Below are 26331 nucleotides of genomic sequence, written 5' to 3'. Positions count from 1 at the left end.
GACACCAACGGGACGGAGGATCCATTGGTATCTGGAGCCAATGGCCATTCTTCATGTGTCAGTTTAGACACTGTGGGTGGGAAACCGAAATCGGAACTGTTTCTGAACCTGCCCCCGGCAGGAAGCAGTCACTCATTGGGATTTTTACAGGGGCAGCCTTCCTAATTAACACGGAGCGAGGTTCTCCGCCCCCAGTTAAGGATGGGCCCTCAAAACTGGAGGGCCAATCTGATTTGATTCCATCTTGAGAGCAACAGCCTAGATATTGTGCTCAAGTCCCTGAAGTGGGATTTGAGGAAACAGGAGCCCTGGCCAATTTTTGCACCCCTGAGCCAGGGGCACTGAGACCAGTTGGAGGAGCCCGAAAACCACTTCAGTTAAGATTCGCCAACTCCGAGACTTAACCTGGATTTCTTATGTCTCAACCACTCACTGCATTCACCTGCTGGGACACCTGCGAGCAGACACTTCAGTAATATGCTGGAGATCATTGAGGAAGGGAGGACAGGCCAATACTATAATATCACCAGAAGGCAGAGCGCAACATAAGATACGTTGATGCTCCCTGACTTAAATTGTGCTTTAGCCAAACTTATGATGAAGTAATGGTGATATCCCTTTAATAAACATCCCTTACGCAGGCAAGGCAGGAAGTGATTCAGGGCCTAGAAATGATTGAATTCTCCTTAAAGAGGAAAAGGAAGAGGAAGATGGTGGTGGCAGGCAACTATTTTATAAAGGGAATGTGTTTGTATAGGAGTGACTCACACTGGTTAATGTCAGCCTCCACCTACACAGCAATGGGTCATTACAGCGCCTTGCAGATCTGTCCCAGATTTGTGTTGTTTTAACTTTTAAAATATTCTTGTTTCCTTTCAGTTCCTTTCCCCTACCCCCAGCCACCTAAAAGCACTGACTGTCCCCAGGGCACAGTTCCTGAAGGCATTGACTGTCACTGGGGTACAGTTTTGTATGTCCTGAGCTCCTGTAATCCCACAAGAAACTATTGTGTGTGTGAAGCTATTCAGTGAATGTCAGAAGTCACTGGACGACAATCAGGTGCAGGAACTGAGTTACACTGCTCCCAACATAAAGGCACTGGAGCAATTCACCCGACTGCACCTCCAGCAGACAGCAGCTAACAGCACGAGCTGGAGGCACAGGAATTGAATTTGGGTCTTTCTGGTGGGTGAGGTTTAGAACACCAGGAGCAGACTATACCAGTGAGTCATTGGGGGAGCCCTGTTTTTATGGTTATGTTGGGAATAATAGGGGAATATGAGGTAATAGTCATATTGCAGGGTTGATATATAATAAACCTGACAAATCAGGGTAAGGCAATGTGTAACTACAAGCTAATCCAAGATGACAACAGTCTGATGATTACAATCATGTGCTTTATATCTTAGAGTGTGAACTCTCATTCCTCCAGCTCCGACCTTTTGTTCATCCCCCACTCCTTTCAGTCCACCATTGGCAGCCGTGCCTTCAGCTGCTATGGACTAAGATCTGGAATTCCTCCCACATGCAGCAAGACCTGGACAACATCCATGTTTGGTCTGATAAGTGGTAAGTAACATTCATGCAGCCCAACTACTAGGTAATGACCAGCTCCAACAAGAGCAACTCTAATCATCCCCTGTTGAAGTATAAAGGCATTACCATTTCTGAATCCCCTATCATCAACATCCTGGGTTCATCACTGATCAGAATACCCTCCAATGCAATTTATTCCGGCTTTCTGTTAATCTATATCTAATCCCATCTTGAACCCCTCGATTAGATTCCAGCCTATATCTCACCCCACAAGAACTCAAGAAATAGGAACAGGAGTAGACCCCACGGCTCCGCCATTCAATATGATCATAGCTAATCTTGGGCTTCAACTCCATTTTCCCGCCTGCTCCCCATATCCCTTAATTCCCTGAGAGACCAAAAATCTGTCTATCCCAGCCTTAAATATATTCAACAACGGAGCATCCACAACCCTCTGGGGTAGAGAATTCTAAAGATTCACAACCCTTTGAGTGGAATAATTTCCCCTCATCTCAGTCCTAAATGATCGGCCCCTTATCCTGAGACTGTACCCCCGTGTTTTAGATTCCCCAGCCAATGGAAACAATCTCTCAGCCTTCACTCTACAAAGGAGCTTCAGAATCTTGTAGGTTTCAATGAGATCGCCTCTCATTCTTCTAAACCCCAGAGAATACAGACCCAATTTACTCAGCTTCTCATCACAGACAAACCCCTCATCCCAGGGACCAATTTAGTGAACCTTCACTGTACCACCTGCAATTCAAGTATATCCTTTCTTAAATGTGGAAACCAAAACTGCACATAGTATTCCAGGTGTGGTCTCACCAAAGCCCTGTAACAGGAATTCTTTATTCCTGTACTCCAACCCCCTTGCAATAAAGGTCAATATGCCATTTGCCTTCCTAATTGTTTGCTGTACATGCATACTAACTTTCTGCATTCCTTGTACAAGCACACCCATGTCTCTGAACATCAACACTTTCAAGTTTCTCACCTCTTAAAAAATATTTTGCTTTTCTATTCTTACAGCCAAAGTGAATATCTTCACACTTCCCTACATTATACTCCATCTGCCATCTTATTTCCCACTCAGTTAGCCTGTCTATATCTCTTCGCAACCTCTGTATCCTCCCCACAGCTTACCTTTCCACCTAGCTTTGTGTCATCAGCAAACTTAGATACATTACTCTCTGTCTCATCATCTAAGTCATTAATATAGATTGTAAATAGCTCCACAATTCACTGCCTGCCAATGTGAAAAAGTCCCATATATGCCCACTGTCTGCTTCCTGTCCGTTAACCAATCCTCTATCCACACTAATATATTACCCCCAACTCCATGACCATTGACACACTAATATATTACCCCCAACTCCTTGCCTATTGACGTTTTGTATGGCACGTTATCAAATGGCTTTTGGAAATCCAGATATATTACATCTACTAGTTCCTCTTTATTTACACCACTAGTTACATCCTCAAAAAACTCTAATAAAGAGGATTTCCCTTTAGTAAAATCATGTTGACTTGTTCTAATCATTCTATGATTTTTCTAAGCACATTGTTAAGACTTCCTTAATAATAGATTCCAGCATTTTCCCAATGACTGATGTTAGGCTAACTGGCCTGTTGTTCACTGTTTTCTCTCTCCCTCCTTTCTTGAAAAGTGGTGGAACATTTCCCAACTTCCAATCTGATGGGACCATTCCCAAATCTAAGGAATTTTTGAAAATCATAGCTAGCACATCCAGTATCTCTTTAGCTATCTTTTTTAGAACCCTAGGATGTAGGCCATAAGGTCCCAGGGATTTGTCAGAAATTAGTGCCTTATGTTTCTCCAATACTTCTTCTCTGCTGATATTAATTTCTTTAATTTCCTCACTTTTTTAGCCCCTAGGTTACCGTCTATTTCTGGTATGAAACTTGTATCTTCTACTGTGAAGGCAGACACAAAATACTTGTTCAATGCCTCTGCCACTTCTCTTTCCCCATGATAATTTCCCGGGTTTCTGCTATTTACGTGTAACCCACCCTGAACCTTTCGATTAGATTCCAGACTGTAAGTCACTCCGGATATTTGTTATTTTATATCTAATCCACCCCAAACCCCTTGCTTAGATTCCAACCTATAATTCCTGGGTATCCATTATTCCCTAAACCTCCGAACCCCTCTATCAGAATCCAGGTTCGCTTAAATGTATAATTTATTTGCTTTACTTGTTGAAAACATTATGGCGCAGGATCATTCCGACTGTGCTCACAAGGGGATCTGGGGCTGCACGTCTGAATGGTTTCTGCCTTGCTGGAGCTGGTGTTATGGAATAGCTCATTCAGCCTGTCCTTCACAGGGTTTTGACTGGGAAGGGAATATTTAATGGATATTTGGCAGCAGAATAATATTCAGTTAAATTTAACAGACTGAGGCATTGGAAAGAAAAAAAATGAAATAAATTCTTCAGCTTGGCTGTTGTTTGAGGAAGGATGACGTGAACCTTTTAGTCATCTCTGAGTCATCTGCAACATGAGTCCCTTGTAAATGAAGCTCCAGCCCCTGTGGGGTTAGTGAGTGAGAGAACAGAATTTCAGGGTTGATTCTAAACTGTCTCAACCCCATGAGCTCAGTTTATCAAACTCAGCATTGTTGGAGCTTTTGTATTTCTGTTGATCTGTTTCCAAACTGGGTTTTGCAAGCCTTTAATTAGCCAATTAAAGCATTGTAGAATTTATTTGAGTTCCAATAATGGGTGTAGGGGAATTGGAACAGGATTTGTGCACTCTCTTTGGGCAATGCACTCTGTTCCTAATCGAAGAGCAGGTGGCTCTCCGCCAGTGTTTGAAGTGTGCCAGACAGCGGATTTGGGTTAACACCTTAATGTCTATATATCCGCTATTTGGATTATGAGACTAAGTTGGTTTATTCAACAACTAGTCTCTAATCCCTGATCTGTGCTGATTTAGCTGAGCTCAGCTGGGTGGCGCCTCAACTGGCCTCTATTCCTGAGCTACCAAGGGGCAAAATAAACCAAGATCCTAATTCTTGATCACTATTCAGCGACATTTGTTAGAAGGTGAGTGTGGGCATCCGATGAGGACAATATTGACCCACCCTATCTCCATAACCTCTCCCAGCCCTAAAATCTCCTGAGATTTCTGAATTTCTCCAATTTTGATCTCTTATGCATCCCTGATTTTAATTGAGCCACCATTGGCAGCCGTGCCTTCAGCTCGTAAGCCTCAAAGCTCTCGAATTCCCTTGATAAACCTCCCCGCTTTCCTACCTTTCTTTCCTCTTTCAAGATGCTCCTTAAAGCCTACCTCTTTGAGGAAGCTTTTGGTCATCTGCCCTAAACACTATATCTGCATACATGACTCGGCGGCTTTGTTTGCTAATACTCCTGTGAAGTGCCTTTAGATATTATACAGTTTTAAAGGTGCTATATAAATGCAAGCTATTATTGTTGTTTGTGACATCCCCCACCGTCCCCCCACCCTCCTTGGTGACCCTTGATACTGACCCCTGCATAAATCATCATCTTCACAAAAGAAAGGTTAGAATCATTGAATCACACAGCACAGAAGGAGACCATTCTGTCCATCATATCTGTGCTGGCTCTTTGAAAAACCATCCAATTAGTCCCACTTCCCTTCTTTTTCCCCGGCTCCCTGCAAATTATTCCCCTTCAAGCTTTATCCAATTCCTTTTTCAGAATTACTATTGAATCTGCTGCCATGCATTTCCAAATCATAGCATCTCACCGCGTAACAAATATTTTCCTCTTGTCATCTCTGGTTCTTTTGCCAATCTGTGTGCTCTGATTACCAAGCCTTCCATCACTGGGAACAGTTTCTCCTTATTCACTTTATCATGCTTTTGTACGCCTCTATCAAATATCCTCTTAACTTGTTCTGTTCTAAGGAGGCCAATCCCAGCTTCTCCATTCTCTCCATATAACTGAAGTTCCTTATCCCTGGTACCATTCCAGTAAACCTCCTCTGCACCCTCTCCACGGCCTTGAGATCCTTCCTAAAATATGGTGCCCAGAATTGGATACCACACTAAAGCCGGGGCCTATCTATTGATTTATGAAGTTTTACTTTGGCAGGGTAATGGCAGAAGAGAAAAAAATGTTCAAAATCTTAGCTTCAGGGAAACAAGACCCTAAAACCAGATGAGAGGCTTAGCTTAAGGATGTGCAGCCTTACCTATATTTTCAGCAATGGCAGATTGTTCAAGGCTTTCAATGGCTGATGTTTTCAGGCAGACCCATTCTCCATAGAATAAAATCAAAATACTGCGGATGCTGGAAATCTGAAATAAAAACTGAAAATGCTGGGAAAACTCAGTAGAGCTCTGAACAGGAGCTATATGGACTCAAAATCTCCCTACACAAATGCTGCCAGACTTGCTGAGTTTTTCCAGCATTTTCTGTTTTTATTTCACTCTCCATAGAATGAGCTGCTAAAGATGTTTCAGTGGTATTCAGTGAGCTTCGGAGGAGAAGACACAGCAGATTGTTCTAAACTGAAGCTAACAGGAGATTCTACAGTAACACTTGGAATTGCAAGTAAAACAAACTACATGGTGAAATGTTAAAGGATTATTGGCTTTCATATTGAGTGCAATGATTTTGGTGCGGTACTGAGGGAGTGCTGCACCGTCGGAGGTGCCATTTGTGGATGAGATGTTAAACCGAGGCTTGGTTTAACCCCCTGAGGTGGACGCAGAAGATTCCATGGTACTATTTTGAAAAAGAACAGGGGAATTATCCCTGTTGCCCTGGCCAATATGTATCCCTAAGTCAACATCACATAAAACAGATTAGCTGGTCATTATCACATTGATGTATATGGAACCTTGCTGTGCATAAACTGGCTGCCACATTTCCTGCATTACAAGAGTGAGCACACTTCAAAAAATTACTTCATTGCCTGTAAAGTGCTTTAGGATATCCTATGGTCATAAAGCATGCTCTATAAATGCAAATATTTTTCTCTTTTTTCTATAAGTGTTGTGCAAAATATGGATTATTTTTCAGTTGTTAAAAAGCCATTTTTCAGTATTCCAGGCACGACAACTTATGGTTAATCGCATTTTTCATGTGACTGATGTTTCTGTTCTCTGCATTTCTCTTTCCATGGCTCAAGACATTCTTATCCACCTTGTTATCCACCTTCCACTGTGTAATGAGATCCAAACCCTTCCTGTCCAGCCAACCCCTCCTATCCTGTCTCATCCTCTACCTTCTGATCAGTAACCAAAGGACACACATTTAAAACAATTGGCAAAAGGACCGGGGAGAGATGTAGGAATTTTTTTCAATGCAGTGAGTTGTTAGGATCTGGAATACTCCGCCTGACACAGTGGTGGAAGTGACTTCAATCATAATTTCTAAAAGAGAATTGGATAAATACTTGAAAGGCAAAAATTAAAGGGATGCGGGAAAAGAGCTGGGCGAGTGGGATAACTCTTTCAAAGAGCCAGCACAGACAAGATGGGCTGAATGGCTTCCTACTGTGCTGGAAGATTCAATGATCCTCCAATTTATCCTTCCCATCTTCTCTAACCCAATCCATTCTCTCGGTTCCCATCAACTATTTCCCATCTAATCCCTTTTAACCTTATTTCCAAACAGGTGAATCACAGTATGAGCCCAATTTAAGGGAGACTGATATTGTTGGGAAAATGTAACCATTAGGTAATGACAGTGACAGAGATCCACCCGTCAATGGATTTGGAAAGTAGCTGATTCGAAGCCCTGGAGTGAGGCATTTCCCAGCAGTTGCTTAGACAGGGAGAGGCCATGGGCCACCAAAGCTCATGTCACTGAGTGGATCTGTACCGTAACACTTCATTCTTTCAAACTGTGTAGCCATTATGGCCAAACTGAGTTATAAGACCATAACTGCCAGCAGATAAAAACAGAAAATGCTGGAAATGCTCAGCAGGTGAGTCAGCTTCTGTGGAGAGAGAAATAGAGCTAACATTTCAGGTCTGTGACCTCCCACCATCAGCACCGCCATCAGAACTTAACCTTTCTGATAGATTCCCAACTCCAGGATCTCATCCTAGTCTACTGTTCAATTTCCAGTAACATATTGACTTGCTTCTTGAATAATCACAGGCTCTGTTTCCGTTCCTTTCTTGTATGGTCGTTATATTTCCCCCTCCAGAGTCAAAAAAAAAGACTTTCAGTTGTATAGCATCTTTTTAGGACCTCAAGATGTCCTAAAGCACTTTAACCAATGAAGTACTTTTGAAGTGTAGTCACTGTTGGATTGTAGGAAGCGCATCAGCCAATTTACACACAGCAAGCTCCCACAAACAGTAATGTGATAATGACCAGATCATCTGTTTTTGATGCCAGTAAATCTTTTATCTGAGAGGGTAGATGGGGCCTCAGTTGACGTCTTGCGGTGCTTAATCTCTCCCTATTGCTGCAAGTTACCACATGTGGAGAAGAGGGGGTGGAAAGTAGAATATGGCAGAAGACAGAATAAATCAAGAAGTAGTGGTTAAATGACAAAATGCTTGGAATTTAAGATAGTGGGAGAGACAGGGTAGTTGAACAAGATGAAGACTCCTGCTCCTTTGAAAGGCTGGGAAAGTTTGATTTCAAGTGTGTGATGATGCAGGGAATCCTGATATTAACACAGGGATGGAAGAAGGAAGAATGATTGGGACTGAATTTGAACTGGGGAGAAATGCTGCAGCAACAACAAAAAGTGGGAGGTGAGAGACAGGAGTTTAGAGGGAGAGAGAACAACCAATTGTTGCGGAAAACCGGAATAGGGAATGTTTGGGTGGGGAAGGGATCCAATACAATAACGTACAGAACAGCAAAACTATGCTGATTTCCACCTGCACGAAGGCTTGAATTCCTAGAAACTGTTCCCCTCCCCCAAAATACCAAGCTCCAACAATGCTGAGTTTGATAAACTGAGCTCATGGGGTTGAGACAGTTTAGAATCAACCCTGAAATTCTGTTCTCTCACTCACTAACCCCACAGGGGCTGGAGCTTCATTTACAAGGGACTCATGTTGCAGATGACTCAGAGATGACTAAAAGGTTCACGTCATCCTTGGGTATTTTGGGGGATGGGAACAGTTTCTAGGAATTCAAGCCTTCGTGCAGGTGGAAATCAGCATAGTTTTGCTGTTCTGTACGTTATTGTGTTGGATCCCTTCCCCACCCAAACATTCCCTATTCCGGTTTTCCGCAACAATTGGCAAGTGGAATGCACTAGCCATGTGGAACCATGGATATGAGTGTTAATCCTGACAGTGCTTGTATTCTGCCTGCTATTGGTAACAGCCAGTTTGTGACAGTTTTGATATTTTCTTAATTGATGTTGAAGATGAGCCTTTGGGTGATGGGGTTAGGTATCACATTTGAGAAATTCTGCTCTTTTCTCCCTGTGAAATGACTGGTACCTCTCCTCCTACCGTGCCTTTAGCTACCTGGGACTTAAGCTCTGCAATTCCCAACTTCAACCGTACTATCTCTCTCTCTCTCCTCCTTTTGAGACACTTCTTAAAACCTACCTCCTCAACCAGACTTTTGGCTACCTGTCCTAATATCTCCTAGTATGTCTTGGTGTCAAATTTTGTTTGATAATTGCTCCCATGAAGTGCCTTTGGACTTCTTGCTATGTTAAAGGTACTATCTTCAATTCCAGTTTTGTTGATGGAGGCAGTCGGCCATGCTGGTGTCTCTGGATATCAGCAGGTTTGGGGTTTCTCAATGTGTGAGTTTGGGCATTGAATATTGGCAAGCTGTGGAGGTGGGCAGGGGGAGCTCTGTCAGAGCTCTGTCCTATCTTTAAAGAATATTTACACACATGTCACTAAAGGGTGATCAGGGGAGGGGTCCGGCTGATTTTTACTTATGCTCTTAGCTCAGTGATGCTTAGGCCAATGGAAATCAGCAACCTCAGGGATCAAATTTGTGGCTTGATACTAAACCAGACCAACACATCCTCTCACTGGCGGAGAGCTGGTAAATGCTGCTTTACTGGAAAGGCCATTTTTAATGCCCATCAGATTATCTTCTAAAAGGTACAGTAAGGTGAATGGAATTCAGCTGCTATGTGGCTCCATTTCAGCCATACTCATCACTCAGTCATTTTCTGTACACTGAGTGCTCATTTGCTGTCTAGTTAATATACTATGACCTGACCAATGTGGCACCATAAACAACAGAAGGAGTGTGAATGCTGCATGAATTCACCATGAGTCACTAACATAGGGCAGGAAATGCTGAGATGCAAAGATAGTAGAGAAGCCTGGTTGAAACTTCCTTATAAAGAATTGCTTTGTCTGTGAATAAGAGGGGGAGTGATGGTGCGTGTGTGTGTGTGGTGTGGAGTGAATGAGTGTGAGTGCACTCTCAGCAGGGTGAATGAGGAGAAATGACTGGGATATGAACTGGGTAAATTTGGGCAATTATGTTCCTTCATCTAGATCATTGCTGGGGATTGGAACAGTCCTGTTTCCTCTGCCCAGGGTCAGTGAGAGACATTTGGCACCTTATACTCTGCCTTGCCCACCAATAACCTCAGAAGAACAACACCTATTGCACCAATGGGACATACATCTCCATCTCTCACGGAGGCTTTCCATTAACCAGGATAACCAGGAGTGCCAATTTAAGGCCAAATTCAGAGCAATCTTTAGTGCTAAAGGCTGACACCAACTGAGAACTGAATCAATAAAGCCCTCAAACGAGCTTCACAGACGATCCACACAAACATCAGGGAGAGAAGAAACCCTCAGTCCCTCTGTCATGTTTCTACCAGCATGCAGCAATCCCAGATCAGCTGCTGCCAGTCTGTCTGCTGCCAGCCTGTCACCAGTCTGTCAGTCTGTCTGCTGCCAGCCTGTCTACCAGCCAGTCAGTCCGTCTGCTGCCAGTCTGTCTACCAGCCAGTCAGTCTGTCTGCTGCCTTGGCTGTGCAGCTTTTAGAATAAGAGCCTTTTTTTCTGAAACAGAGAATCCAACCTGGCCATTCCCAGGCGTGTGCATTTGTGTGTGTGTGTGCGTTTGTGTGTGTCACCTGAACCTGCACTGGACCAGGTCAGAGACTAGGAATGGTTAGCAATGAATCACCCACCTCCTGACTCCCCCACGTCTGTCCACCACCTACAAGGAGTGTGATGGAATACTCCCCACTTGCCTGGATGAGTACAGCTCCCACAACACTCAAGAAGCTTGACACCATCCAGGACAAAGCAGCCCGCTTGATCAGCACCGCATCCACAAACATTCACTCCCTCCACCACTGATGCACAGTAGCAGCAGTGTGTACCATCTACAAGATGCACTGCAGGAATTCACCAAGGCTCCTTCCACAGCACCTTGCAAACTCACAACCACTACCTAGAAGGACAAGGGCAGCAGATAGATGGCAACACCACTGCCTAGAAGTCCCCCTCCAAGCCACTCACCATCCTGACTTAGAAATATATCTCCGTTCCTACACTGTCTCTGGGTCAAGATCCTGGAACTCCCTCCCTAACAGCACTGTGGGTGTACCTACACTACATGGACTGCAGTGGTTCAAGAAGGCAGCTCACCACCACCTTCTCAAGGCAACTAGTGATGGGCAATAAATGCTGGCCCAGCCAGCAAAGCCTACATCCCATGAATGAATAAAAAAAATATAGATATTATATTTATATATATATATATATATATATGTGAGTGTGTGTGTGTGTGTGCATATATAGGTTTGTGTGTGATATATGTGTTGTGTGTGTGTGCATATATATGGTTGTATGTATATATGTATGTGTGTGATATATATGTGTGTGTGTGTGTATATATGGTTGTATGTATATATGTATGTGTGTGATATATATGTGTGTGTGTGTGCATATATATGGTTGTATGTATATATGTATGTGTGTGATATATATATGTGTGTGTGTGTGTGTTTCTGTGTCAGGTGTTCGTGCAGAGTTCTGTTCCGGTTGAGTGCTTCTGATGAGTCAGGTCTCGCCCTCATGCTTCTGGTTAGTTCTATGTTTACCCAGTTAGTAAGGATCAAGATGGCTCGCCCTTCAGTCTCTCTGTAAGTGATTCCCTCTAAATGTGAAGCTAAGTATTTCCAGATTTTTCCCTTGCGGGTTTTGGAAAATTGTGAAACCCCAGGGCAAGTAATCCCAGAAGAAGTTCTCCGTCTATCGGCTCCAATCCCCTCTTATTTTCATGTTGGACCATTCATCAGAAACAAATTTATGCTCCTGCGAGGTATAAGAACTGGTGTTTTGCATGTGACCAGTTTCAGGATAAAACAAGCAGACATTTAGAACAAAGAATTTTCATGACCTCGGGATGTACCAAAACATTTTCCAGCCAATTAACTATTTTTGAAGTGTGGTCACTTGTAATGTAGGAAATGTGGCAGCCAATTTGCACACAGCAAGCCCCCACAAACAGCAGTGGGTTAACTGAGTGACTAATCTGTATTGATAGTGTAGCTTGAGGGATAAATGTTCACCAGTACACTGGGAGAACCCCCCAGCTTGCCTTCAAATTTTGCCTTGGAATCTTTTACGCCCATCTAAGCAGGTTAACAAGGCCTTGACTTTATTTCACCTGGAAGGCGACTGGCCTCACCTCTGAAACTCCTTTGGTGCTGAAGCGTTAGACTGGATAATGTCCTGGACTTGCAGGGATTTTCAGTCCAGGACCCTCTAACATCGAGGGGAAGAGTGTAGAATCTCAACTCAGCTTGACCTTTCAATTTGGCAACTAATACAGTCGACCCATTATCATCACTCCAACTAAGACAGAGAGAGGGACAGCAAAGGGAGACAGGAGATCAGTCATCAGTTGCAGTGCTTTAACCTGATTTTCCCTCTCTTCCCCAAGTCCACTGACTGTTGTTAAGTTGTATGCCACAGGCACTGCCAGCCTCCTGAGATCTCAGCTATTCTTCATGCGTGAGCATGGGACAGTGAGTGTTAGTTGTCTAATCGACCATGAATTGCATCACATGTGAGCCTTAGCCTCTTCTGATGGTGCAATTTCCACCAGGTTGCCACTAGGCTGAGATCGGGAATCGGCAAATGTTTAAAATATTTCAAATTCAAAAGTGTCTGAAGTGTTCAGTTTGAAGGTGAGTTAAATTTACATTTCAAAAAAGGTTGAACAACAAGGTCGACTTGCATTTAGCATCTTTAACACAGTTCAACATCCCAAGGTGCTTCACAGGAGCACTTGACACTGAGCTAGATAAGGAGATATAAGGACAGATGCATACAGACAGCCATACAAATTAGGAGCAGGAGTAGGCCTTTTGGTCCCTCGAGCCTACTCTGCCATTTGATTAAGATCATGGCTGATCTGATTGTGGCCTCAACTTTACTTTCCTGTCTACCTCCTATATCCTTTGACTCCCTTGTTAATCAAGAATATATCTAACTAAACCTTAAAAATAGTCAATGACCAGCCTCCACTGCTCACCGGGTAAGAGAATTCCACATACTAGCGACCCTCTGAGAGAAAAAAATTCTCCTCATCTCCGTCTTAAATGGGAGACCCCTTATTTGTAAACTGTGAACCCTAATTCTAGTATCTCCCATAAGCGAAACATCCCTTCAACATCCACCCTGTCAAGTCCCCTCAGGATCTTATATGTTTCAATTAGATCACCTCTCATTCTTCTAAACTCCAATGGACACAGACACAGCCTGTCTAACCCTTCGCCATAAGATAACCCCTTCATCCCAGGGATCAGTCAAATGAGCCTTCTCTAAACTGCCCCCAATGCAAATTATATATTTTCTTAAGTAAGGAGACTAAAACTGTACACAGTACTCCTGATGCAGTCTAACCAACTCCTTGTACAACTGTAACAAAACTTTCCTGCTTTTATATTTAATTCCTCTTGAAATAAACACCAACATTCCATTTGACTTCCTAATCACCAATGTTTTGTGATTCATGTACCAGGTCACCCAGATCCTTCTGTACCACTCAGTTCTGCAATCTCTCTCCATTTAAGTAATATGCTGCTATTCTAGTCTTCCTGCCAAAGGTGACAAGTTCACATTTTTGCACATTATACTCCATCTGTCAAATTTTTGCCCTCTCACTTAACCTGTCTATGTCCCTTTGCAGACTCCTCATATCCTCTTCGCAACCTATTCTCCTACCTATCTTGGTATCATCAGCAAATTTAGCCACTATACATTCAGTCCCTTGACCCAAGTCATTAATATAGATTGTTAAATAGCTAAGGCCCCAACACTGATCCCTGTGGCACCCCACTGCTTACAGTTTGTCAACCCGAAAATGATCCATTTATCCCGATTCTCTGCTTCCTGTTAGCTAACCTATCCTCTGTCTCTGCTAATATGTTACCCCGACACCACGGCCAGAATTTTCCCTCGTCAGGCGGGCGTGCACCCGACCCGAACGGGAGCAAAATAGTGCACAATGACATCAGGCGAGCATCCAGATGTCATCGCGCACTCTTGCGATATTTCACTCGGCAGGTGCATGCAAGAGGCAACAGCGCGCTTGCCAATAATTAAGAGGCCTATTAAGGCTCTTAATCAATTAATTAAATTGAATTTTTCTCTGCTCGTCCAACCATTCGGTTGGCGGGCAGACGAATAGGCGATCAAGCAGCCTTCGCATTTTTTGCGAAACCTTATCTTTGGGCAGGATGAGGATTCCACCAGTGGTTTTTTTTTAAAAATAAAAACTTTAAAAACATTTTTAACATGTCCCTGGTCATGTGACAAGTTTATATCATATGTAAAAAGTTTATTTTTTATTTTAAAAGCCTTCAGCTCCCTGAGGCAGCTCTGTACCTTCAGAGAGTTGTCGGTGCGCATGTGTACACTTCAGTGCTCACACTCCTTCCACCCCCCACCCCGGGCAGCTCTGAGGCTCTTAGCGTGCCTTTTGCTCTAGCTGGCCGTTAATTGGCCAGCCAGCGTGAAATCGCGGTCGGAGCCCAATCGCGGGCAGCGGCCGGTCTCGCTGCCGTTTCCATGCCCACCCGACAAGAGAAAATTCCAGCAGCATGAGTTTTATTTATGCAGTAACCTCTGATGTGGCATCTTGTCAAATGCCTTCTGGAAATCTAAGTACACCGCATCTACAGGTTCCCCTTTATCCACATTTCTTTGTTACTTCCTCAAAGAACTCTAATAAATTAGTCAAACACCATTTCCCTTTCACAAAATCACGTTGACGCTGCCTGATTGCATTGAGATTTTCTAATTAAGATAATCAGATGCTTGGTCAAAGAGGTAGGTTTCAAGGAGTGTCTTAAATGGTGAGGCAGAGAATTTTAGGGAGGGGATTCAAGAGCATAGGACCTCTTAAACTGAGAAAACATCTGCTAGATTGCTATCTGCAGCTCACTGGAATTGTGGAAATGAAGTCCAAGCCCTAATTTAGATCAAGATTTAACACCTCTGTCTTAGGGTACAGGAACGGTAGCATAATGTACTGTAATATAGTAATAATGTTACTGGCCTAGGAATTCAGAAGCCTGGATTAATGCTCTAGAGAGATGAGTTTTAATTAAATAAATCTAGAATAAAAAGCCAGTTTCCTTAATGGTGAAATGAAACTATCGGTTTGTCTTTAAAAAGCCATCTGATTCACTAATGTCCTTTAGGGAAGGAAATCTATCATCCTTACCTGGTCTAGCCTGCATGTGACTCAAGAGTCACAGCACTGTGGCTGATTCTTAACTGCCTTCTGAAGTGACATAGCAAGCCACTCAGTTGTAGTTAACTGCTGCCGAAAAGTCAAATTTTCCATACGTCACAGATATTTCACTATTTCCCTGCTGGAACTCAATCTCCCTCCTCTCCCCTTCTAGGAGTTTCTATGGTCACTTCTACCCTGGACAAGGAGTTTGACAATGGTCAGAATGATATCAGGAATAAGGGCTCCTGGTATATAGAGAGACAGGAAAAGCTCAGTTTGTTCCCCTCAAAGCAGAGAAGGTTAAAAGGAGATTTACAGAAGTGTTCAAAATTACCAAGGGCTATGAATGAGTAAATAAGGAAAAACTGTTACCACTGGAGGAGGTGACCAGAGGACGAGGAGAGGTTTTTTTATGCGGTGAGTTCTGATCTGGATGGCGGAAGCAGATGAACAGTAACTTTTAAAAGGGAATTGGAGAAATACTTGAAGGGGAAGACTTTGCAATTTCAAAATTAGGGGTCTCCTATTTAAGACAAAGAGGAGGAAGAATTTCTTCTCTGAGGGTCATGAATCTTTGGAATTATCAATCCCAGAGAGCAGAGGAGGCTGGGCCATTGAATCTGGCTGACTCCTGTTCTTATTTCTTGTGTGTTTGCAAGGCCATGGGGAAATAGCAGGCAAGTGGGACTAATTGGGGAGCTCGTTCAAAGAACTAGCACAGGTACAATGGGCCAAGTGGCCTCTTGCTGGATGCTTCTATGATTCTACAGTGCGCACGATGTGGCAAAGTACAGGCTGGGAGTTGTAAGATGTTTACTAACTGAAGAGCTAGATTGAAAATGGACTGAAATGATTTGGCACAGAGGGTTATTATGATCTGGAGCATGTTGCCTGAAAGCATTGGCGGAATCAGATTCCATAGGAATTTTCCATAGGCAATGGAACCCATAATGCAGGAAGCTAATTTTCAGGGTTTTGGAGTTTGGAATAAATTAGACAATTCTGAAATGAGCTGACACAAACCTGAGAGGCCGAATGGCCCCATTCCCTGCTATAAGATTTTATGATTCTGTACGTTAAACAATGTATTTGATTTCCACCAGATGTGTTTCAACTGGACCTTCCATTGGATATTGATTGTACCTGCAGTACTCCGAGGGATGAGGTGGCTTTGGGCTTGCTCCCATGGGCCTTAGCTGCCACTGAGAATCCTCAGTAGTGCTGATACTCTTGGCTCCTGCTCTGTTTTCCCCCATTTCAGCTGAGGGACCCAAAATGGGATAACAGACCTTTCATGTTATGAACGTGATGGACTTAACACCTGTTTTAAGCAGCCGGTAGGGGTAACTGTAAAATCGTCAAACCCAATTTCAGGTTGGACATCCTTCCAGGCGTACTTTGAACACAGGACACTGCTCCCTGCTGAGTCCTGGCACAGTGGGTAGCCTTCTCGCATCTGAGTCAGAAGGCCATGGGTTCAAGTCCTACTCCACAACCTTGATCCCAAAAATCTAGGCTGACACCTCCAGTGCAGTGCTGAGGGAATGCTGCACTGTCAGAGATGTTGTCTTTTGGATGAGTTGTTAATCAAAGGCCCCACCTTCCCTCTTGTAGTTGTAAAGGATCCCATGACACTATTTTAAAGAAGAGAAATGGAGTCCTCCTCACTGTCCTGGCAAATATTTATTCCTCAATCAGCATCACTAAAGCAGATTATCTGGTCATTAGCATATTGCCGTTTGTGGGAGCTTTCACTATTTGCTGTGTGCAAATTTGCTGCCATGTTACATTAAAACAGTGACTACACTTCAAAAGTACTTCATTGGCTGCAAAGCACTTTGGAATGTCCTGAGATCATGAACGAGGCTACAAAAATGCATGTCTTGTTTTCCCTGAACTGGACTCTATATTGCCTAAAAAAGAGATGCACTGGGGACCCATCTCCATCCCCAAGTCTTTCACGGAAGGTGTTTAAGATAGAAAACTACTGTAGGAAATCTTGATTGTTCTCTGTTGCTTCCTCCTTTCATCCCTTTAATTTCTTCTATCATTCTTTGCCCCCTGAAAGATCAAACCATAATCCAGGGTGGCCTTTTAAGAAAATTTTAGAGAGCTTTTCAATCCAATAAACCAGACTTTATGAATTATATAAAATAGCAGCTGCCTGGTGGTGCCATGGGAAGGCACCAATCCAGAATTTGGGTCCTGAGGCTGCTTTATAAATAATTCCTGACTTCATTGGCACAGTTTCTGGTGCCAGTTGATCAAACTCTTTGAATTCCACTATTTTAATTGAAACCAAATTAAGAAGTCTTGTGGACTTGAGCGTCAGGGATATTTGGACATCCCCAGATTCCACCACAACCCTCCCCTGACCTGTCAACGCACAACCATGTAGCAAAACCCACGGTCTCAGCTGCCGTTGAGAGGGTAGCACGATTGTCTCACAATCAGAAAGTTCTTGGTTCAAATCCCGCTCCTGCTGTGTAGGTTGAAGTTTGTAGTGAACTATTGATGGAGCACTATACTGTATAAACCTAGACAAAGGTAAGTCAGTCTTTTTGTCTTTAAAATGCATAATGAAATAGTCCCATGAAATGTTTGCACATTGCATTAATAATGAAGCAAAGCAAATCATTTCAAAATATATTATGCTTAAGTTAAACTAGTTATTTTGCACTGGGCCACTGAGTTAATCTGTACCCATTTGTTAAAGAAGACTCATGTTTCTATAGCAACTTCAATGACCTCCAGGTATCTCAAAGCCGTTGAAGTACATTTGAAGTGTTGTCACTGTTAAAATGCAGGAAACATGGCAGCCAAGTTTTGCACAGCAAGATCCCACAGACAGCAATGCAATAATGACCAAACCACCTGTTTTAGTTATGAGAGTTGAGTAATAAACATTGGCTAGGACACCAGTCTTTCAATAGTGACATGGACCTCCTAGACTACAGCAGCCCCATCAGAACTTCACAGTGTGGTGTAGGATGATGCCAGCAGCATGGGTCCAATCCTCCTTATCCTACCCCACGGTTGATGTGGAATGGTGCCCCTTGAGCTATATAACCAATTGTCACTCTGAAATGGAGAGTGATGCCTGTGGTCCTTTCATGAACTACCTACCTACTTCGTTCTATGTACAGCTCTTGTACTTCCAGAAGTCAGTTGTTGTAAATGCCAATTTTGCCAATTTGTACCAAGCCATCAATGAGTACCAAATTGTTTTTGTTTGTAGTCTCCTCTGCTCTCTCCTGAAGTTATTGACTCCTGCAGAGCTACAGGTATGGGTGCTGCTGGTAAGGCTGACAATTATTGCTAATCCCCATATGAAGGTGGTGGTGGAGTTCCTCCTACAGTGCTGATAGGCTGGGAGGTTCAGGGGTTTGACTCAGCGATGAGGAAGGAATGGCCGACATATGTTCAAGTCATGAAGATATGTGATTTGGAGGTGGTGGTGTTCCCATGAATTAGCTGCCTTTGTCCTTTTAGATGGTAGAGGCCTTGTCTTACGGAACAGTGACCAGGAACAGGAATCCTGGCTGATCTTTTGTTTGGGATTATTTATCTTCCCACCTGTTTAATGGCTCAGCCACAACTTTTTACCATTTGATAATCCTTAGGCTCCTCTGTCCTCACATCTCCAGGCATTTATAGACTTTGGGAGAGAGAAAAGGGATGGAATAGAAATATGAAGCCCAATCTTCACAAAGTGCTGACTCTGGAAGAAAGAAGAAAGAAAACAGAGCTCACACTCACTCACAATCAACCCACATTCACACCGAGCTCACACTCACTCAAAATCAACCCACATTCACACCGAGCTCACACTCACTCACAATCAACCCACATTCACACCGAGCTCACACTCACTCACAACCAACCCACATTCACACCGAGCTCACACTCATTCACAATCAACCCACATTCACACCGAGCTCACACTCACTCACAATCAACCCACATTCACACCGAGCTCACACTCACAACCAACCCACATTCACACCGAGCTCACACTCACTCACAACCAACCCACACTCACAGAGCTCACACTCACTCACATCCAACCCACATTCACACAGAGCTCACACTCACAACCAACCCACATTCACACCAAGCTCACACTCACTCACAACCAACCCACATTCACACTGAGCTCTCTCACACATCGAACCCACATTCATATCGAGCTCACACTCACCCACAACAAACTCACATTCACACCGAGCTCACACTCACCAACAACGAACCCACATTCACAATGAGCTCTCACACACTGCAGTGAACCCACAGTCACTCCAACCTCACATACACACTGAGCCCACACTCTCAGTGAGATTGCACCCACACCAAGCTCACACTCTCACCGAACTAGCACTCACACCGAGCTCATACTCTCACTGAGCTGACACCCACATCCAGCTCCCACTCACACCAAGCTCCCACTCACACCAAGCTCATGCTCACCCTGAGCTCACGCTCACCAAGCCCACACTCACACTCACACCCACACTGAACTCTCATTCACAGTGAGCTCAGACTCACATTGACCACGCACTCACACTGAGCTCACACTCAGACCAAACTCACACTCACACTGGGCCCACACTCACACTGAGCCCACACTCACACTGAGCTCACACTCGCACTGAGCTCACACTCACACCAAGTTCACATTTGCACTGAGCCCACACCCACACTCACAGCGAGCCCACACTCACACTCACATCGAGCCCACACTCGCACTGAGCTCACACTCGCACTGAGCTCACACTCACACTGAGCCGACACTCACACCTTTGCATAAATACAAGTTTGTTTTTTCTCCACCAGGGGAATTATACAAATCAGGTTCTGATGGGTGTGGATATTTAAAGGGGCAATCTTCACAGAAAAGTATTTGGAAAATTCCTTTGTTGTTTCCATGAGGAGGAAGATTTTGCCCCAATTCCATTGTGCTAATATTGTACTAACAGAATGGGATGATGCCTTTCAATCCTCTTTTTGTTTGAGAAGAAATAATGTTGGTGCAGTAAGGACTTACTTTGCTCATGGAAGCATCTCTTTAACGATTGTTAGAATGGAAGTGGTTGTTATAACAATATAATTGGTTAAAATGTGATGTACATAGGGGAAATAAAATATTAAAAGAGGAAGGTTACGAACAGGAATGACCAGCTGTTGGAACTTACATGGAGAAGAATTGGTGGTTAGGGAAATGTGGCTTCGCTGAGTGAGTTCATTGTACATCTAATCACTTGGCATGAAATTTATCTCTTGAATCCAAACCACCTCGATGGGGCTTGTTGGCAAAGCTGGATCTTAAATAACATTTGGCGTCAGTCTTCAATCAGAGAAATAACTGAGGTACTAATTATAGCTTCAAAAATCCGTTTAATGAACAAGGAACAAAGTTCAGAGTTTACTCTGCGCTGTAGGTGATCAGCGTTTGCACTCAGCACCCCACTTCCTCTGGCTCGTGGAAGGGCTGGAGTCAGAGAAGTGGGAGGAGAGTTAACTAAGGTTAGGAAACAGTGCATAGCAGAGCGCAGTCCAGTGCTTAGTCTAGTGGTTTAATGCCAGGGCACACACAGAAAAGACTGAAGTCATGTGAACCAACGTGACAACTGAAAGAAAAATATACATATATAGAGCACAGAGATCTCGATGCTGCCTGGCCAGGTATTATCTTTTATTTTAAATCAGCATTTAACAGCTTTTCGTCTTCTCTGTCTCTCTTTCTATTTCTCCACCTCCTGTCTCTCTCTCTCTTTTTTTAATAGAGGATTTATCTTTGGCAGAACGCCAGGCTGTGAATATCAGATGCATGATGGTACTGGTCTTTGAGGCCCCGGTATGATGGCTAAGAGCCACGATCAATTGCTAGTGAAATGAGTTGGCTGCCTGCCAATCTCAGGTTGCTATGCAGCCAGCCTGTCCTGCGCTGTTCACTGTTAAATCACAGAAGGCAAGAGTTTGGCTCCAGACAACTTTTTGTTTTCTCCTCTTTCTGAATTTTTTTAAAACTCGTTTCAGGCAATCGGCACTGCATCAAGATATGAGAGTGTGAGATTGAAGGCCAAGGTCACAGCCTCGATGCTTAAAATTAAGATATGTGCGTGTGTGTGTGTGTGTGTCTGTGTCGGGAGAGAGAGACATAATTTTAAAAAAAAATTTTTTTTTTATATTCATGTGGGCGTCGCTGGCTGGGCCAGCGTTTATTGCCCATCCCTAATTGCCCTTGAGAAGGCAGTGGTGAGCCACTTTCTTGAACCGCTGCAGATTAATTCAACATGGAAAGGAGGGGGTGGGGAGACATTGTGCAGGGACCAGAGCAACCTCAGAATGATTTTTAAAAAGATAAATAATTGTATTCCTGTAAATTGAGCCACAGCGGGGAATTTTCGGAGGGAGGTGAGGGTGCGGGAGAGAGAGGCCACCATTCTTTCACACCCCTCGACTGTAAATGCTCCCGCATTTTAGAGGCTGGAGTTATTCTCTGGCAACATTCCACCCTCGGATATACTAATACAAGACAGTGATGCTCATTCTAATACCCTTGCCCTGCCACAAATAATCTCTGCAGTTTAATTGGGTATCGGTACATGTTAATGCCTTGTGTTAATTATGCTGTTAGAAGCACAATGGGATTTGGAACACAGTGGTGGAGTGATTTGTTCTAAAATGTTATGTTTCTGCCTATCCATTTGCAAAGAAGATAATAATCTGGGAATTATTATCCTGCACTGCCTGGTGTTTTATTTGGCTGATATCCCCTTCAGATGACTTGGTATCTTCAAGCCATTGATCAGGCCGCAAGGGTCTAGACAGTTCATTGTCCCTTGGCATTAGTGGGTCCTACCCTGTTGCACAATGGCTGGTGGCTCTTCAGGCATCTCAATTGCCTGGCACCAGATGTGGAGTGCTGGGCCGTGTGATTGCATGGCTGATCAAACAGTCGAGGCGACAGAGATAGGAAGGCAGGGAGGTGGGGGCAGAGGGGAGGCCAGCAACTCTCACAAGCACCGTACTCCAGTTTGAATCCTCCTTTGCCCGAGCAAGCCCTTAGTTTTTATTCCCTTTTGTGCGCGTGTGTGTGTGTGTGTGTGTGTGTGTGAGAGAGAGAGAGAGAGAGATGCTGCAAATTAGGTTTTCAGTTTGAAAAATGATCCCTAGCTGCTTCATTCCCAGTCAGCACATTTGAAGCTCGAGATTAATGTCCATGATTGGTGTAATACTGCCGCAGTAATCCGTGAGCAGAATGCAAGATGGGATATGGGGGAAAGGCCAAGACTCATGCCTATACTCAAGAGTTTACACAAGTCTCCATAGTAACATGCCTGGTTATTTTGTACGCGTTTGATTTTTGCGAGGACAGATTAGGAGTATAAATTCATACGACCAGGATACTTGATGTGTTTTGTAGACAATATTTTGCTTTTCTTTCTCAGGAATTACACTCCTCCATTTTTGTAAATAATTGACGCTTGCTGTATCGCAGTTATGAGCGTTCAGTATTCAAATTATTCGGTTCTCTCTGCCACATTTCTCTCTGTTTTCTTTCTCCTTGTTCCCTCTTCCTTCCATTTTTCTCTCTTTCACCCTCTTGTTTCTCTCTTTCTCTCCTTCCTCTCGTTTCCCTCATTCCATCTCGTCCCTTTTCATTTCTCTCTCTAACTCTCCCACCCCTCTCGTTTTTGTTTCTCATTCTCTCTGCCTTTCATTTCTCTCTCTATAGCACTCCCCCCTCGCTCTTATTTTCTCTCCACCTCCCATTTCTGTCTCGTTCCTCCTTCCATTTCTCACTCTGTATCGCTCTCTTTCCCTCTTTTCTCTCTCCTTCTCTCCCCTTTCAACTCTCTACCACTCTTCCCCCTCTCCCCCTCATTTCTCTCTCTCTCTCTCTTTCACTTGTTTTATTTCTCTCTATCTCTGTCTCGCTGCCTGTCATTCTTCCCTCTATCTATCTATCTATCTCTCTCTCTGTCTCTCTCTCTCTGGCTGCAGAGTTGGCAAAGCCTGTGAGGTTTCATCGTTATTTTTCAGCCTCAGCCTGCCCACACCCGCTCCCAGCCAGAATTGGTGTTGAAAAGACTATGTAAAAAAGCATCAGTCCTCCACTGCACCCACACCCCGCGCACACCCCCAGACCCCACTCCGTGCACTCGCGTACACGTACGCGCACACACACACACACATACACAGACACACACACAAAAATTAGTCGTTGGCTTCACGAGAGAGAAGGGGAGAAAAGCTCCTTCAGGAGTTGCCTTGTCCTTCTTGGGTAAGGTATGTTGGAACTCTGTACCTCCAATCCAGCTGTTAACACATAGGGAGAGGCCACATATTAAACCCGAGCGGCAGAGAGAAAAAATGGGATTGCGAGAGGCAGTGTGCAGCAGCCAGGCTGCTTGTGAATACTCTCTCCTCCCTATCATGGCTCTTTGCTTCAAAAAAGCATGCCAAAAAAAATTGAAAGACTCACTGTTGGCGATTTTACAAACAGATGTTGCCTCTTGATGCTCAGTTGAAGCAGAGACCAGAACAACAGTTCAGGGATTCTGGTCAACTTTTGGGGGTTTGTTTTTAGGTGTGTTTGGGGGAGAGGTTAGTTTTAATTGCGTTCATTTTAAATATATATATTTCTCCAGCTGTAAACTCACCCATATAAACGCTTTATTTTGAAAATATTTTTGAAAATGAAAGCCACCTCCTTATATCTATTGACTTCAACCATGTGTGGACAAGCAGTGAATGAATTCTCGATCCTGCTTCCTAAAAGATCTCAGCTTCTCGCCCCAAACGCACAATGTTTAAAAGGGACCCACATCGGGAATGTTAGGGTGTTCCCGGTGAGTTATAAATAAAAATCATCCAGCACAATGAGCTCAGACCTCTTTTCGATTCTTTTTCTTATTCTCACCGTCCGCCTTTAGCAAACATTTCTCCCTCCCTCTGGTGTCCCCCTGAAACCTCCCCACCCCTGCCCCAGTATTGTCGAATGGAAAGTTATTTTAACAGAATGTGTTTCTCAAGTTATTAGCCTCAAGGGAAGCGATCCACTTTGAATGGAAAAGTAGCGAGGGGTAATGTGTGCAAAGCCGGGCAACTGTTAATGTCTTTACAGTGCCAATGTTACTCCATATTGTTCGTCTTTGGCAGGGTGCAGACATCTGCATAGATTGCCGTCTGCAATCATCCTTCCCTTTCTGTTGCTTTCCTGACCTGTGCCTCTGTCTCGAAAGTGTTAAAATTACTTGGCACCAGAACTGCATTTCAAAGCAGATTTGTCTTCTCTTTGCATTCAAGATTCACAGGGTACCATCTGATATTAAAATTCACATTGTCGGGCTTCCAGTATTGTGCCAAGATCCACGCTAAGCCCTTTGCACTCTCTCTCTCTCTCTCTCTCTCTCATTCTCGTTCTCTCCTTCTTTCTTTCCTTATGCCCCTTTCGTCCTTAATTGCCGTTTAATGCTTGGAGAGAGAGCGAAAAGAAAAAGCTCAAAGAGGCTCCTTCTAAGTTTTCTGGCTCTGGGAATTAGATGTTTGGTTGCGACTGAGTGGCCAAGTTTTTGTGTGTGTGTGTGTGTGTGTGTGTGTATATGTGTGTGTGTATATGTGTGTGTGTATATATGTGTGTGTATATATGTGTGTGTGTGTGTGTGTGTGTTAACTTTCCCAAGTCTTTGTGAGCCTGTAAATCTTTCTCTCCCCCTCTCACCCTATCTGCTGATGGCTATCCATCAACCAAATGATTCTGTCGCTGTACTAAGTAAGACTCCGCAGTGCCCATGCACTGCACGGTGCCAGTTTTGCTTGGTTGGGACAGCATCGGATTGAAGGGGGCACGATCCAAAATTCGTTGTCTGAATACTGCCACATCGCTTTGTCTCATAATTTTTTTTTGTTGTTTGTTTTTGTTGTTGAAAAACCGAGGCAAATATTTCCATCCCAATCCCGCCAGGAAGAAACAAAAGAATAGTAATCGCCATTTTTTTTGCTAGAAAGAGGAAACAGCTGGCTTGTGCAGTCAGCAGATTTAATTGCAAGAGAAACCGATTCCATTTGCAAAGGATAAAATTCTATTGGTGACCTTTTTCGGATTACAGAAAGCAGTGAGGCTCCCCCTTTAGCTTCTGCCTATGTTGCCTGTGTGTTTTTCCGGAATGTGGAATTACCCGAACCCTGCTCGGACCGAGTGTGTTGGGAGCGCTGCTTTCCACGTTGGTTGAATTCCACCATGTCACGAGGTAGGCCCTCCTGTCACAAACGGCAAAGCATCTTAAAATGAGGCAGGACATCTGGCGACTGAGGGAGAGCAAATAGGGGAGGGTGGGGGTGTGTGGGTGAGGAACGTGCGGAGGAGGGGGAGCCTGGATAAAGGTCCATTTGGACCCCTCTCTCTTCCTCCCCTCTCTCCCCACAAAGCAAAGTAATTGTGAGAGTTGTAGATTGTGTGAAAGTGCGTCAGCTTTTTTGTGTTTCCCTTTTCATTCTTTGCGTTCTTCCGACGGAGAGTAGACAAGCAGAAAGGTGAGGCTTGTGTCTCAGCTTTTAATAGAACATTTAATTCAGCCTCTTGCCTTTTTGGAAGTGGGCGGAATGGGGTGTGCTGCTGCTTCAGTCCAGCAGCACGTTTCCGTTCTCTTTCGGAATTTTGCGACGTGTGTGCCTGTGAGAGAGATTTAATCTGTAAGCCACACTTAAAATTGGTTCGAAGACATTATTGCTTTTTCAGGAGGGAAACATTTACGGAAGAGGCAAGAACAAAAAAAGAGAGAGAGAGAAATAGAGACACAAAGACTGTCTCCAAGCTTGGTGTGCAGAAGGAGCCTGGGTAGCCAGCCAAGGCGTCCGCTATGGTACAAAGCAATTCGAGTCAAGTAATTCTCCCGATAGTAATTGTGCTTCGATGAGGGATCGTACTTTTCACTTGATTCTGTGACAATATCTCATGTTTGACAGTAATTTAAATCAAGAAACTTTATTTTTTTTTAAACAGCACGCGCACAATCGTCAACATTTGACATCCAAGATTGGATGAGCTTTTTTTTTAAAAACATTTCCAACATTTAAGAAATCGTGAAGCGTTGTCATGTTTAAATGTACTGAG

The 26331-nt window shown here is 43.8% G+C and overlaps 1 protein-coding gene across 3 annotated transcripts in view; it reads left to right on the top strand.

Annotated features, from left to right (window-relative positions):
• The window catches only part of LOC144671341 (uncharacterized), a 318999-nt gene that overhangs the window by 274587 nt on the left and 18081 nt on the right, over positions 1-26331 (top strand). For 2 of the 3 annotated variants that reach the window (XR_013573913.1, XM_078533193.1), the window contains one exon: positions 1410-1569. The gene's annotated coding sequence lies outside the window, so the exon portion shown is untranslated. The remainder of the gene's footprint in view (positions 1-1409; positions 1570-26331) is intronic. The other variant, XR_013573914.1, reaches the window with a different exon arrangement.

Source organism: Cetorhinus maximus, chromosome 2 (assembly GCF_964194155.1).
Source record: "Cetorhinus maximus chromosome 2, sCetMax3.hap1.1, whole genome shotgun sequence".
NCBI classification, from domain to species: domain Eukaryota; kingdom Metazoa; phylum Chordata; class Chondrichthyes; order Lamniformes; family Cetorhinidae; genus Cetorhinus; species Cetorhinus maximus.
Note: the sequence above shows the minus strand (reverse complement) of the source record. Positions and strands in the feature narration are given on the sequence as shown.